Here is a 15,743-nt window from a genome sequence, read left to right on the forward strand (position 1 = left end):
TGATTTGTTGTTGTTGTTGTTGTTTTGGTTGAAATGCCGGATTTGATCGGCAGAAACTTTTTCCCTGGTTTTTTTCTATCATTTTGGAACATGATTTCCTCTATTTTTTTTAGGTCAAATTTACCCGACTAGATTAGATAAAAACACACACACACACACACACACACACAAGCACAGACAAACGAACAAACATTCAATTTATCTGAAATTGAATCTCTCTATATTCAATTCATTTATCCAGTCATCAATACAGCTATCAAAGTTATCATCGATTAAGATATTTATGTATGTTCAACAGCAGTAGAAACAGTGAAACAATAATAAAAAAAGTAGCCATTAAACAACGAAAATATCAGCAAAAAAAATATATGCAATAACGAGACAAACAAGAAATTAACAATAATCTTATCTAACTGTAGATCTCTATATATCTATTTAAAGACTTCAAACAAAAAAAACATTCCACTATGAATAGAATCCAATACAGAATAAAACAGAAACGAAAAAACAAAAAAATATGTCTACAGAATACATAAACGTTAATTATAAACAGAAGCTTAATAATAATAATAGTATGGTTGTCGTTTTCATTTTTTGGGTCTTTGTAATCGAAAGAATGTTTTTTTTCCCGCCTTGTTGTTGTTTATGTTGTCGTAGCCACGGAATTGCATTTGATGCAGAAAAAATCTTGTCTTGAAAATGTTGATGAGAATTTTTGAAATAAAGAAAGAAACATTGAACGAATGCAAAGAAGAAAAGATTCTTTCTTTTTTGCATCTGTATTCATAAATTGTTGTTGATCCATCGTTTATTGTCGTAAGGCATTTATGGTGATTAGATTTTTTTTCTGGATATATGGCTGGGGCTCAGTTCGTCATCTTCATCTTCATCTTCTTCGTTTTCACCCAAAAAAGAAAGAAAAAAAGAAATCCAAACACAAACACACCAGCAATAGAAATGTTTTTGAAACAAAAAATAATAATAATCATAATCATTATTACATTAAAGCTTTCTTGCTTTGAAATTCTTTTATTTTCTTTCAGTTTTGTCATGACTCTTTTTCTATATTTTTTAAAGGTTTTTTTCTTTTCCATTCTTTTTTCGATCTATAAATGTATCATTATTATTATCCAGAATGTTATGAATAATAATAATAATAATTTTTAAGCAAACAAACAAACAAACTATACATATTTTGTTCTTTTTTGAATTATATAATAATAATCATCATCATATGATTATGGTGATGTGAATGTTATATTATACTGTACACAGTGAATGAATGAAAATATAATGATTATGATGATGATGTAAATTCATGGATAATGTTTTTTTGTTGTTGTCGTTGATGATGATCTTTTTTTTCCCATTCATACATTGTTTCTGGTTTGGTTTTTTTCTGGTTTTGGAAATTCGATGAACGATCAAATTTCGTGATTAAACTACCACCCAAACTAACAAAACTGATACAATTCAATGTGAGAGAGAGAGAGTGAAATTTGGTTTTTGGTTTCTTTCGATATAATGATTCTATAGAATAATTTTATTTTATTGTAAAATGAAAAATTTCTCTCATCTCTTTCACTCTCAACTGATATATTTTATAAAAATAACCCATTTTTTTCATTTGTCATCATTTTCTATATTCATTCATATATTTATACAGATTACATTTCCCTATAGAATTATTTCAAGCAAATTAAAAGTTTTTGTTTTCAACTCTCTCTCTCTCTCTATCTTTGTATTGCCTCATTATTATCATCAATTTATTGTTGTTGTTGTTGTTCATGGTAGACAAGTTAGTGTTGAAGTTGGTTGGTTGGTTAGAAAAAAAGGATAATTTTTATTTTTTGAAAAATGTATCGAATGAATCAACAAATATTATCTTATTATCTAATAAATATTATTATTATAAATATAGACTGAACCATATAAATAGCAAGCAATTTATTAATGAAATTCATAAATTTTTATACTGTTTTTCATTTGAAAAAATAAAAAATAAATTTCTTGTTTGAAACGACAAAAGAATATTTTGAAAAATAAAATAAAATTTTTAATTTATGATTTTTCATTCAAGTTTTGGTTTAGTTATATGTTCGGATGTTATATGATAATAAAAATATCTGTTTTTCAATTTCAAATCATGATTTTTTGATATTTTCAATACACAATTGAGGATGATGATTGGGGTAAACCATCGATTATTTCGGTGCCCATGGATAACCCAACTGAACGATGTAAATGGAATTTATGGCTTTGAAAATTGCGCACTTGTAACTTGTAATGATGATGATGAAAACATCAAAGTATAATGAGAATATGGTTTTCATTCTCTCTTTGTTCAACTTTTTTATTATTATTATTTGTCATTAGAAGAAAAGTTATTTTTGCATACTTTATTTATCTATTTTTTTCGGTGTTTGTTTTATAGAAAAAAAATAAAAGTTTTCACTTGAATTTCTTTTTTCCCAAAAACCAAACCAAACCAAACCATAATATTCAATTTTTTTTGAATTTAAAATAAAAGATTTTTTTTCCCCAAAAAAAAACAAATTCTGGTTTATGTTGAAAAATTGACAAACTTTTTTTTTGTTGTTGTTGTTGTCTCTTGACTATATATAGAGAAAATGAAAATGAATGATTAGCTTTGATTGAAGAAAACATAAAGCCAAAACCCTTCAATGTTGTCTTCACCGTAATGCATTTTCTCTATTTTTATATGTTTAAAAATTTTATTTTGCACAATAATGATGGATGTATTTCATGTTTTGTTTTGTTATTCTTTTGCAACACACTATATGACATCATCATGTCTGTGTGAGAGAGGGAAAGATTTCCTTGGAATTGAATCAATCCTTTTGTTGTTGTTGTTGTTGTTGATCAACAACAATAAGTTCATAGATTCAATGTTGTTCATTATTATCTAAACTAACCTAGCCTAACTAACTGACTAACTAACTAAATAACTAAACCAAAGAAATAAACAAAGTAAAGTGAAAAAGAAGAGAGAGAGAACAAAAAAAAATTTGTAGAGAAATCCAAACAAAGTTTGTCTCTCTATGTAGTTAGTTTTCTCTCTCTCTCTCTATTCTATTACATTCTATTTTGCAAAATGTAACGAAACAAACAAGCGAAAAAAAACCTTAAACACAATGGACAGATAGTTTGTTATTATTATTATTATTATTTTGTCTAATTCAGGATATGTTTTTTTTTCATTTACCAAGCAAGAAAAGAAAAAAAAACATTTTATTCATTCATTCATTCATTCATTCATTCAGTGTGTGTATGAGAAACCGGAATATAAATACTGGAAAACATTTGAAAATTTTTTGTTGTCGTCGTCGTTTGCTTTTTTTCTTCTTTCTTCTTTCTGGATTGGATGTGATCGACACATGTATATAAAATCGATCGATCGATCTCTTTATTATCATCATCAACAACATTTTATCCATCTCTCTCTCTCTCTCCCTTGTCACAACACTGCTACCACCACCATCCCCACCATTACTTACTTACTATAAAATCAATAATTGAATGAAATGAATGATAATTTTTTTTCAACAACAACAACAACAACAACAAAAAATATATACAAAAAAACCTCATAGAATTTATTAGTAAATAGAGCAGAAATTAAAGGAATTTAAATTTTTTCTTTTCTTTTCTTTCTTTCATCATCATCATTCTATGGTTTTTATTCTTCTTCTTTTTTTTCACAACACACAATCGATGATGATGATCATCAATCTTTTCATTTTCATTTTCGGTTCATGTTTCCTCCAACTCGTTGTTGTTGTTTAGTCGTATTTTTCTTCTTCGTCTTCCGACAATCTATTCTTGTTCATTATCTATCCATCTATCAACAATGATGATCATCATTGAATGAATGAATGAATCGAAAACATTGAACAAAATTACCAAGAAAAAACTATATGGATCTATATTTTTGTTGTTGTTGTTTTTCAAGCAAGATTTTCATTATTTTGTTTGAAACAAAATGAATTTTGAATGGATGTTTTTTTCTTTTTAAAAAAAATATTGATCCAAATATGATCCATATGAGAATTGGTTTCTTTTATTTTTTTTGGGATAAATTGAAACATCAATATTCAAGTTGATTCTCAAGATTCTTGTTTTTTGCAATTGTTTTTTTTTGGTTGGTTAACTAACTAAGTCCATAGTGATGGTTGGTAGTATTTAGTTGATCCAATGTTGTTCAGTTTTTAAAATAAGTTTATATATCACTTTTACATCAAAAAAAAAGATTTGATGTTTTTTTTTTAGTTTTAATTTAATTAAACAAAAAACATAGATTTATCTTCTCTCTCTCTTCTCTCTCTATCTCTTCTATATCATTTTTATGCTTGTCGTTTGTTGTTCAAAGTCAATGATGATGATGATGATGATGTTCAATGATCTGGATTATGTTTTCCCGTTTTTTCTTTTTTCTATCTTCATTACATCACACATCTTACAGCATGAAGAAAAAGATTGAACCAAGAAGAAGAAAAATCTATAGATACGAAAGAATAATGATAGGAAGTATAGAATAATTCACATTAACTTTTTCTCCGTTCGTTTCTCTCTGTGTAATAAGTTTTCAGTCAAAAACAAAAAATAAGAATATAAAAAAACTGCTAAAGAATCTTCATCAATAAAAAAAAAGAAGAAAAAATCTTTCCAAGATATCAATGATGTAGCTATGTATTTTCATTTGTCCTTATATTTTTGAAAATGATGTAATAAAAAAAAAAATTTAGAATCTGAACAAAGTGAACAACATTGGACAACATTTTGTAATAAATTTTCTACATACAGAGAGAAATCCCGTAATAAAGTTTTCTGCTTGTGATGTGATCATCATTTTAGAATACAAAATAAAATCTGACAATTCTTTACGATTCCAGCAACAACAACGAAAAGAGAAAGAAGAAGAAGATTGAATACTTGAAGAATCAATAGCAAGACAAAATGAAAATTCATTGGATATTTATTTGTCAGAAAAGAAAAAGAAAAAATTCATTTTAATCATTCAATGGATTTGATCAATCAATTGATTTTTCTTCTTTTGCTTGCTTGCTTGATGAGATGAAAATGTACACAGCTTCAGGCAAATATTGTCTGTATGAATGGATGCGAAAATGTCAAATATATCATCATCATCATTGTGTTTACACGATCAAATTGATGATCAGGATGATGGTCGGTTGGTTGGTTGGTTTTTTCAAAACTGTAAAAAAAAATTATAGTGAGAAAATATCAGGCGTTCTGGATCCATCCAACCAGACATTATTATTGGAACAACAAAAAAAATGTTTGAGCGAAAAAAAACTATCGAATCATTCAATGTTGAAATTTTCCCATTTTGAAAATGAAACAACAAAAACGACGACAACGATGATGATGATGATACTAATACTTTTTCATTATCAAAACTAGCAGAAAAAAAATACAAACCAACAGAAAAAATGACTCTTGGGAGAAAATTTTTTTGGTCGTTTCTTTTCGTTTCTTTTTCTCTTACACACACACACACAAACACAGATAGCAAATAGTTAATGAAAATAGAAAACAATTAAGTCAGAATCCAGAATAAAATTGCAATCCATTAAAATATACAGTTCATTGATACATTTGGCTGAAAAGTATCAATGAATAGAAAAAGACTAAAATGAATCCAACTTGTGAAAGTTTTTTTTTTTGTTTTTGGTGAGAAAAAATTTGTCAAATTCTTTCCTTTTTTCACTGAATTTTATCAATTCATTCCCTTATTCATGATTGAATTTTACATTCATTCATTGGTGAATAGCAAATCATCGTCATAGTGGTGGTGGTGGCCATCAAAATCATTTTCCACATTCAAATAATTCAATTACAGTGTTTGTTTGTTTGTTTCGAAATGATGACGAAAGTAAAGTAAAATCTTTTGAATTCGAAGACAACTAATACATACATACTGAACATTCGTTAATTCATTTATTCAATTTATTATATGAACACTTTTTTGTTTCTGTTTTTTTGGGTAAACGTAATTAATTATCTGAAAATCAAATTGGAAATCAGTTTTTTTTGGATTCGTTTTTTTGCAATCGCTCTCTATCTATTCGCTTTTATCATTGAATTTTGTTTTTTTTCTCTTCGAACGAATGCATATGATGTTTGTTTCTCTCGTTTGCTTGTTTGCATATATTTTACTAAATAGATCAAACAAGAACAAGAAGAACTAAAAAGAAAGAAAAAATATCCAAATTAACTAATCAAATGATTTGCTGTTTATTCGATTGCTGTTTTTTTCGGGGTTGATTTGTGTGTGGGAGATAGAATTAACAAAAAACAAGCATTCATAATGATGCTTAAGGCTTTGGAAAACTTTTTTTTTTTTGTTTTGTTTTCATTTTCAATTATGTAAAAAGGTTAATTTTTCAGTAGTAAAACAAAAAATTAATTTTCAAAGATTAAAGCCATATCCAATGTGTGTAAAAAAGCAAACAAACTATGAATCTGATGAAATTTCATATAGAAAAATTCTTCTTTTTTTTTGATTGAAAAAATGCAAATTGACAGCTTTTATGTCTGTTTGGATTTGAGCTTACGAAAAACAACAACAGCAACAGCAAACAAATATTTATGATTTTCTTCTTCTTGAAAAATTTGCTTTTAGCTTATTGACATTTATTATATATTTGGATATTGAAAATGTCAATCAAATAACGTTTTTTCTTCCGGCTTTCGTGGAAATTATTTCACAGTTGATATGCTGATGATCTATAATCACATCCACCACATCAATATTGATAATTGAATATTTTTTCACCATCATAAACAGGCAACAGCAACAGCATTATCGATATATTGGATTCATTTCAATTAAATTAAAATCAATCATTATTAACACCAGGGCAAAGTCAAAAAAAAAAAAAATAAATTTGGTGATTCTTCATTCATCCGATTCAAATTCAGTACATTTGATCTTAATTCATTTCATTTCATTTCAAATCTTAGTGCATCAATGTTGTTGTTTGTTGTTTGTTTGTTCATTAAAATCTATGAACGATAAACGAAGAAGAAGAAAATTAAATTATGATTTAAACCCATGATGTATAAACAACGACGACGACAGCAGATGAAGAAAACTCAATATATATTGAATTGGTGGGTGGTGAACCATCCAAAAAAAAAGAAAAACCCGTCAATCTTGAATATGAAATTGATATATATTTTTTCCATTTGTTTCTATTCTTTGTTTTGAATGTAAATATTGAAAAAAAATAACTGATTGAATGAATGAATGAATGAATGAATGAATGGCTTCCAATGGAACAGCAGCATTATAAGAAAATTTTTCATACCGAAATTATAAATGCTAAAGAAATTGGCTTTTTTCGGTTCAATTATCAGGCAATATTGCATATTCATCATCATTATTTGATGGAAAAAACCAACAGCCAGCACATGTTTCCAATATTTTTGACAAAAATTGAATTTTAAATTATTATTCTGATGATGATGACGATGATTACAGATATTGTATTTCCATCATTTGATAACAAACAAAGACAGCAGCAAAAATCTTTTCCCATTGATATTCTAAATAAGCAAATTTTTATTAAAATTTTTCATTTTTTCATTTTTCTTGTTTGCATCATTTTCAAACTTTTTTTCTTTTCTGGTCTTTTTTGGTTCCCATTCATTTTTTCCAACGAAAAAAAAATAATTTCTGTTTCCGATTATGTTTTAATGTTTGTTTGCTTGTTTGGTCTGCCCCTCAGTGTTTTTCTTTTTCTTTTTCTGTGTGGATTTTGGAAAAATATTTTGCTTGCTTTCATTAAAATTCAGGTCTTTTTTCCTTCGTTTTTTCTTCTTTGTTTTTTTCAAATTAAATCATAAAGGGAAAATGATTCGGGGCAGAAGAAATCATTCTTGGATAAACTTTTAACGGGTTTTTTCATCTGTATTTTCTGTGTGTGTGTGTGTGTGTGTGCACTGTTAAAAATGGTATGACTTTATAAGTTCATAAAGTGGAAGTGTGGACTTATAAGTTCACATTTTTTCTTGTATGAAATTATAAACTCACATTATTTCTCGTATGGAGTTATAAAATCACAACGTTTTTCGTATGAGTTTAAAAATTCGAATTTTGGATTTTATTTGTAATTAAAAACTCATAATGTTTTTCGAATGGACTTATAATCTCACATGGTTTCTCGTATGAAGTTATAAACTCACAACGTTTTTCGTATGGAGTTATAAAATCACAACGTTTTTCGTATGACTTTAAAAATTCTAATTTTGGATTTAATTTTATTTTTTTAAAATTAAAAACTCATAATGTTTTATGAATGGAGTTATAAACTCACATGGTTTTTCGTATGAAGTTATAAACTCATAACGTTTTTCGTATGAGTTTATAAGCTCACAATTCCTTAAAGTGAAGTTAAAAAATCACAATTTTGGATTTTATTTTATTTTTTCAAATTACAAACTCACAACGTTTTTCGTATGAGTTTATAAGTTCACAATTCCTTAAAGTGAAGTTATAAAATCACAATTTTGATTTTATTTTATTTTTTCAAATTACAAACTCACAACGTTTTTCGTATGAGTTTATAAGTTCACAATTCCTTAAAGTGAAGTTATAAAATCACAATTTTGATTTTATTTTATTTTTTCAAATTACAAACTCAAAAAAAAATTGGATTTTTGGACTTGGAAAATTTTTTTGAAAAATTTTGAATTCATGTGGAGGCGACGAGCGCCCTCATAATTGAAATTAGCTGTTAGGGTTCTGTTTTGATTATTTAAACTACTGTTCGATTAGTTGTTATTCATTATTTTTGTTAAGTGTGGTTCGTTTACAAAGTTTGGTTATCAGGTTTGCTCATTGAATATGATTGTTGTTTATGTCTAACTTGTTCCATGTTTTTTCCTAATCTCATTGGTTTTGTTTTAAGTATTTTTTATCACTACCTACAATAACACCGAATCAAGCTAAGATTGAGAAAGAATGACATTTATGTTGGGGATGTTCGATTGCTATCTGTCTCAACTTCAATGCCGACAAGTGTCGAATGAATGCAAAGATTCTAATTTACTTTATTTGTCCATTTGATCACGAGGTCATAATCTATAAAGATGGATCGAACAATGAAAACCAAGTCGGGTTCTCTTTTCATGTTCCTGAGCCGATTTCTATTGATAAATTTCTATTAGCCTTGTTTAATAATTATAATAATTAATAATATATCTTTAAATGAAAAATAATTAAAAACTTCAATAATTTAATTTAATTTCACTTGCGCATCAAGATTTTTTTAATAAAAAAAAAAAAACGCTTGCGTATAGGGGTTTTTATTTTTATTTTAAAAACCTCACATTTTTTCTCGTATGAAGTTATAAACTCACAACGTTCTCGTATGAGTTTATAAGCTCACAATTCCTTAAAGTGAAGTTATAAGTTCATAAAGTGGAAGTGTGGACTTATAAGCTCACAATTCCTTAAAGTGAAGTTATAAGCTCACAATTCCTTAAAGTGAGTTTATATGTTCACTTGGTCTAATGTGAACTTATAAGTCCACACTTCCACTTTATGAACTTATAAAGTCATACCATTTTTAACAGTGTGTGTGTGTTTCACAAATGTTGTTTAATATTCTCAATTTACCCAATGTTTTTTTTAAAGAAAATTCTTTCTTTGCTTCCAAAAATGATTCTTGGTTATTATTATTGACAAAATAAGCAAAAAAATGATACAACAGATGATCATTTGATAAATCGAATCGATTTTTTTCCACTTGTTTCCTAAAAAATTTGTTTATATTTAGATTTTCCCTTTAATTTCCTCTAATAATTTGTTAATTAACTTTTCAAGTAATTTTTCAGTAGTTTTTTCCTCGATCATCATTATCAGGCTTATTGAGAATTCCATGTTTAGATAAAATCGAAATTTCCCATTGAAAAATACATAAATTTCCTAGGTAAAAATTGTTTTTTTCCTTCGTGTTGTTTGAATTATTATCTGCTTTACCGATTTACGTTTAATCGATCAATCGATAAAAATCGATAAAGATTAAGAATTTGAGAAGAAAGAAAGAAAACTGAAAATTCAAACACACAATTGAAAGTTGACAACAACAACAAAAATGAACCCTTTTTTTCAACAAGAATAAATTGTTGACGTTTTTCAAATAAAAAATTTCTTGAAAATTATAAGCAGTTTTTTTTATTATTACGGTAAATGTATCATTTCAACGCAAACACACATTATTCATTTTCTCTTGCTCAAATTTTTTTTTTATTATTTCGATGAAATTCATTGTGACAACCCAACCAACCAACCAACCATCTGGTTGAAAACCAAATAAAATGAAAAAAAACCAACCACCACCATTATACTAACCACTTTTATATCATTTTTATTCAAGAGAGAAATTATAGTGAATTTTTTTTTCGTTTGTCGACAAAATAATAACGATAACGATTATTAATAGTTAATAAATGCATTTTTCATTATTATTATTTTCATTTTTTCCCTCTTCAAAATAAAAATCTTTCATTATTCTTTTCTTTCTTTCTTTCTCCATTTTGGTTATATGATTCTAAAAAAAATTTTATTTGAAAATTCTTTAATGATAATAAGTAATCAGGGGGGGAAAAAGGAAAGTCGACGTTTTCCTTTTTTTTCCTTCATTTCCACCATCATTTGACTATTTTCATCCAAATATTATTAGAAAAAAAATATGGTTATTGTTTTCCTTCTGGTTGAGTGTTTTTCGTCAATCGACAAACCAAACAAACCAAGCAAACAAACTTGACCAAACACACAATCTCTGTAAATACCGATGGCCAATCTTGAAATGTTGATAACCAACAAAGAATTTCTTCAAAATATCAATCTTTTTTTTTCACTTTCTTCATTTCATTCTCTCAAGAATTATTATTATTACAAATTTGTAATAAATATTTTTCTCTTGAATCCAAAAAGAAAATATTATTTATTTATTTTCCATCAACAAATCATATCGTTGGCCATTCAATTCAATCTTATCACTTGGTACGAAAAAAAGAATGATATTTGTTTTTTTCTCTCGCATTCATTTCTACAGATAGATAGTGTTCATCATCATTATTAAATGTCACTTGATTTTTTTCCTTTTCCTTCTTTTTTTTCCGTTGTTGAAATGATTTTTGAATTGCTTCAGTAGGTTTTAGTTGTTGTTGTTGTTGTTGTTCATTTCACAAATATATCATCATATTAGTTCAGATATGCTGTGAGAGCTGATATGCAATAATAAATAAAAGAATCCAAAGAATATTCTTGTCGTCGTTTAAAGAATAAGATGATAGTTGTGTGATGGTTATAGATGGGTGAAGAATGAAAAAAAAATGAAATATTTTTCTTTGTTTATGTGTCGAAAGTGTGATGAAAAAAAGTGTGAAAAGAAAAAGAATGTCGATGCATCCATGCTCCATGTTGGCTGAAGTTTCATTCTTTCCAAAAATGTCGTCAATGAAAAATGAAAAAATAATAATAAATTATTATTGTGCAAAAATGATGGAAATGAAAAACAAAATGAATGAATGAATGAATGAAGAGGAAGAAAAAAGTATCTTGAAAAATGTTCAAATGTGTGTGTGTTTTTTGGTAATTATTCAAGAGTAAATCACAAATCACATACCATCATTAGATTCTGTCCATTTTCCTTCCCCTCATATTCACACACTCGCTACAAGAATTCATGCAGAATAAAAAGAAAGAATATTCTCTACTATGATATTTTGATTGAGTTTTGTTTTAACGAATGAAAATTATTATTATTTTCAGTTTTGTTTCAAGCTCGAATAAATATAACTATATGAAATTTTTTTAGAAAAAAAAATATGAAAGCTAAAGGGGAAAAAGAATTAGAATAAAAAAAAACTAAATAGAAATGGTGATGATAATAATAATACAAAATGACAGAATTGGTCATCAAAAAATGAAATGATAATTCTCTTCATCGCTGTATTTCTTTGCGTTATGCAATATATGCGAACATGTGATGTATGTGTGTTTTCGTTTTCGTCGTTTCATTTTTTTTTTTTTTTTTGAATATTCCTGGTTTTGAAAAAAAATTGTCAGTTTTAGTCAGTTGATGTTTTGGCTGAACAAACATTGTAATTGCATCAATGAAAATTGAATGATTGAATGAATAAAATGACTGACATCAATAATCGACAATAATAACTGTTATTATTATCAATGCATACAGCAGCAGTGAAAAAGAAGCTTAGAAGCCGAAATATCATATCCATCTATTGCATGCCGAAGAAGAAGAAGGAGAAGAAAAAGTTTGATGGAAAAGCAAAAAATTCCCTTATTTGATGATGACAAAGAAGGAAAAAACTGAATTTTTTCACTGAAAGCAAAAGATATTTGTTCCGTTGTTGTTCCGTTGCTGTTGAACATTATGATTTATTGAAATTTTTTCTCCCTCCTCCTCCACTACCCATCCCATCCCCTCTATTCGTATCAGATGATTGAGTGGATTAATATGAAAAAAAAATTTTGAAATTTTTTTATGTTGATAGAATATTTGAGCAAAGAAAAATAGAAAAAAATGGCGTCCATCATCATCCAAACTACCGCATATCGATATATTGTTTGATCCTAAACAAAATGATGATGATGAAGACTAATGATTTTTGTGAAATGAAAAAAACGAAATCACGAATTTGTCGAAATTTGATTCATTAATTATCTGAATCTATTTTCGTTGTCGTTGTTGTTGTTGAATGTGACAAACAAACAAACAAACAAACAAATTCCATTGAAAACAAAAAAAGTTTCCAAATTACCTTCTTCTTCTTCAAATATAGATTTTATTTCCAGGGAAATTTTCTTTCATTTCATTCTATTCATTATTTTTACCATCAGAAAAATGAAAAGTTTTCATCATTAATCAACAAAACAACATTCTTTGATTATCGTTGAATATTCTTGTGACGTTGGGCTGTATAAAAATCAAAAAAAAAAACCAAAATTATCATCATTCTGTGGGGGAAAACATAATATGCATATAGGAATAATCAGTGAGAAAAAAAATATGTCCGGTTAAGTCATTTTAAATTATAATTTTCATTTTCAAAACAAAACAAGAAGAAAAACAAAAATTTAATAATTTGCAATTCAAATTTTCAACCAAACAAAAAAAAAGCTGTTTGCAAAAAATGTGAAAAGCCTTTTTTTGTTGTTGTTGTTGGCTGTTGTGGTGTGAAACAGAAGATAATAAATAAGTTTGATGGCAAAAAAATACATTATCATCATCATTGGAATTAAAAAAATGTTGAGAAGAATTTCAATGTTTAGTTTCAATTTCATTCATTCATTTGCATTTTTTTTTCACTGTGTGACAGCATCAAGACAAAATCTGGATCATCGTCACAATGATATGTTTTTTGCCTTTTTTTTTGATGATCCAGATTTTTTGACATTTTTGCATCACTTATTATCATCACTTATAATGTTGATGATTTAAAATTATTGCTAAACATTTTTGTTTTCAAAAATTCTTTATATTTTCTGGCTTGTTCCATATGGAAATAATGTTAAGCATGCAATGTTGAGCAATGACTATAATCTGCTATTCTCTGCTATTCTGTTTAGTTCAGAATTTTCTCTCTTTTCAAATAAATTCTGAGTTTGTCCCATGAGAATTTTGAATATGTGTGTGTGTGTGATACTGAAAGTGGAAAACAAAAAGAAAGAATGTAGAAACAAACGAAGAAAAAAACGATTATCATTATTATTAATTAGAACGATTTTTTTTGGTATTCAAGAATTTTCTTTTTCTTTTTTCACTTTTGTTCAACACTAAATGACTATGAATACAAAAAAAAAGAATCAAAAAAAAAATCTTATCATTTTTTAAAACATTTTTGACATCTAATATGGTAATGTTGTTGTTGCTGGTAATATTGTTTTCATGATGATCATCCATTATAGAATGGGTGAATATGAGGTGATGGTGGTGGTGGGGGAGAGGGGGAGGAAATCCAAATGAACTAAACACATGGTCATCATCCTGATCTAGTAAAATATTATCTTTAAGCACATTGTGTTCGTTCTCTTCTGCTACTGTTTTGTTTTTCAGTGTTTTTATTGTTGATAACCTTGTTGATTTTGGTTTTTGGAATTTTTGGCTTCTTCTGATAACTGAACGAAACGAATTGAAAGTCAAGTTTTTTTCCCCAGGTAAAAAAAACTGAAATAAAATGGTTCAAGATAACAGGCGAGAACCGAGAAAAATCACTCTGATTAATTAATGCTATGTGAATTTATTTATTCCTTTATTTTTACTTTTCTTTTTGCTTGTTTAGTTATAATCATCACACACACACACACACACACACACACACAAAGAATAAATAATTTGCCCGCATCTGATGATGCAACAAACGATAATGAAAATGAACATACACTATATATGGATGAATTATAAGACAAAAAAAACGATGAAAATAGTCAAACATTCAACCGATATAAAGTTAATGATCTGCAAAGCAATTTTATGTTACCAACCAATGCTGTTGAATTCTGGTCTACAAACATCAGAATAAAGAGAATAATGTTTTAGCCATTTTCGTATGCATCCATCTAATGTTTAGGTCAATCGCAGCATAAAGAAAATAAATCGTCTGTGTGTTTGTGTTTGTGTGTTTGTGAATAGGTCTGAGCGAAAAGAAGAAAAAAAAGAAGAAAATAACATACATCATTCGAGTGGCCAATAGAGAGTGAGAGAGAGAGAGAGAGAGAGAGAGAGAGAGAGAGAGAGAGAGAGAGAGAGAGAGAGAGAGAGAGAGAGAGAGAGAGAGAGAGAAATTGGCATAACTTACCATTTTTTTTTTTTTTTTTTTTTTTGGTTCAAGCAAAATTAGGCCTTTTGTATTATTTTTGGTTATATAATAAATAAATATAAATAACGAGAAAATAAAATACAGAGAAATGAAAAGCAATTCTCATTCATTCATTCATTCATTCATTCATTCATTCATTTTTCCTTTCCATTTAATGATATTTGGTTGGTTGGTTGTTTTGAAGAATATTCTCTATTTATTCCGCATATAGAGAGAAAGAGAAAACTCTGATGATGATGATCATTTTTTGACCAGATTCTTATGGCCTGTTATCCATCTTTCATTTTTTTCCATCTCTCTCTCTCTCTCTATCCACTTCTCTGACTCTCTCTTTTTTTTTTTGGATAAATTTCGATTTAGAAATGAAAAAAAATTCATTCATTTCATTTCAATGGTTGAAAGTAATGACAAGTATTCAAGAATTTCTCTCTCTCTCTCTCTCTTTCCTTCTTTACTCATGTTATGCATATGTAGAATATATGGATGGAAAAAAGAGGCAAGAATCAAGCTCATTAAGATCAGAATATCAGTGTGGCCAAGATTAAAAAATAAATAAATAAAAATACAGCAAAAGAAGAAAAAAGATTGATTGCTTTACATTATTTGGTTGGACATTTTTTTCTCTCTGGTAGGAATAAATTGAAGAATCAAAAACCATAATAAATAAACAAAATTAAAGACTAAGAAAGAGAGAGAGAGAGAAAAACTATTTATCAAACTAGGAATAAAAAAAATCTTAAAATTTTGTTGTTGTTGTTGGAAACTAGTTCAAATGAATTTTGTTGTTGAGATTCATTTCTCTTTTCTCTCAGTATCATGGTATTTGATTTTATTATTGCAAACAA

The 15,743-nt window shown here is 27.4% G+C and overlaps 1 protein-coding gene and 1 long non-coding RNA gene across 3 annotated transcripts in view; both read left to right on the top strand.

Annotated features, from left to right (window-relative positions):
• LOC113795955 (uncharacterized) overlaps positions 1–15,743 on the top strand; it is a 34,123-nt gene that overhangs the window by 12,098 nt on the left and 6,282 nt on the right. The window lies entirely within an intron of this gene.
• LOC142645064 (uncharacterized) lies at positions 7,993–9,293 on the top strand. Its single transcript, XR_012846237.1, has 2 exons — positions 7,993–8,878; positions 8,958–9,293. It is a non-coding gene; the product is annotated as an uncharacterized LOC142645064 (long non-coding RNA).

This window comes from Dermatophagoides pteronyssinus, unplaced genomic scaffold (assembly GCF_027571235.1).
Source record: "Dermatophagoides pteronyssinus isolate colony J.1.1.1.1 unplaced genomic scaffold, Derpt_VIB-CSIC_2022.12 sq0006, whole genome shotgun sequence".
NCBI lineage: Eukaryota > Metazoa > Arthropoda > Arachnida > Sarcoptiformes > Pyroglyphidae > Dermatophagoides > Dermatophagoides pteronyssinus.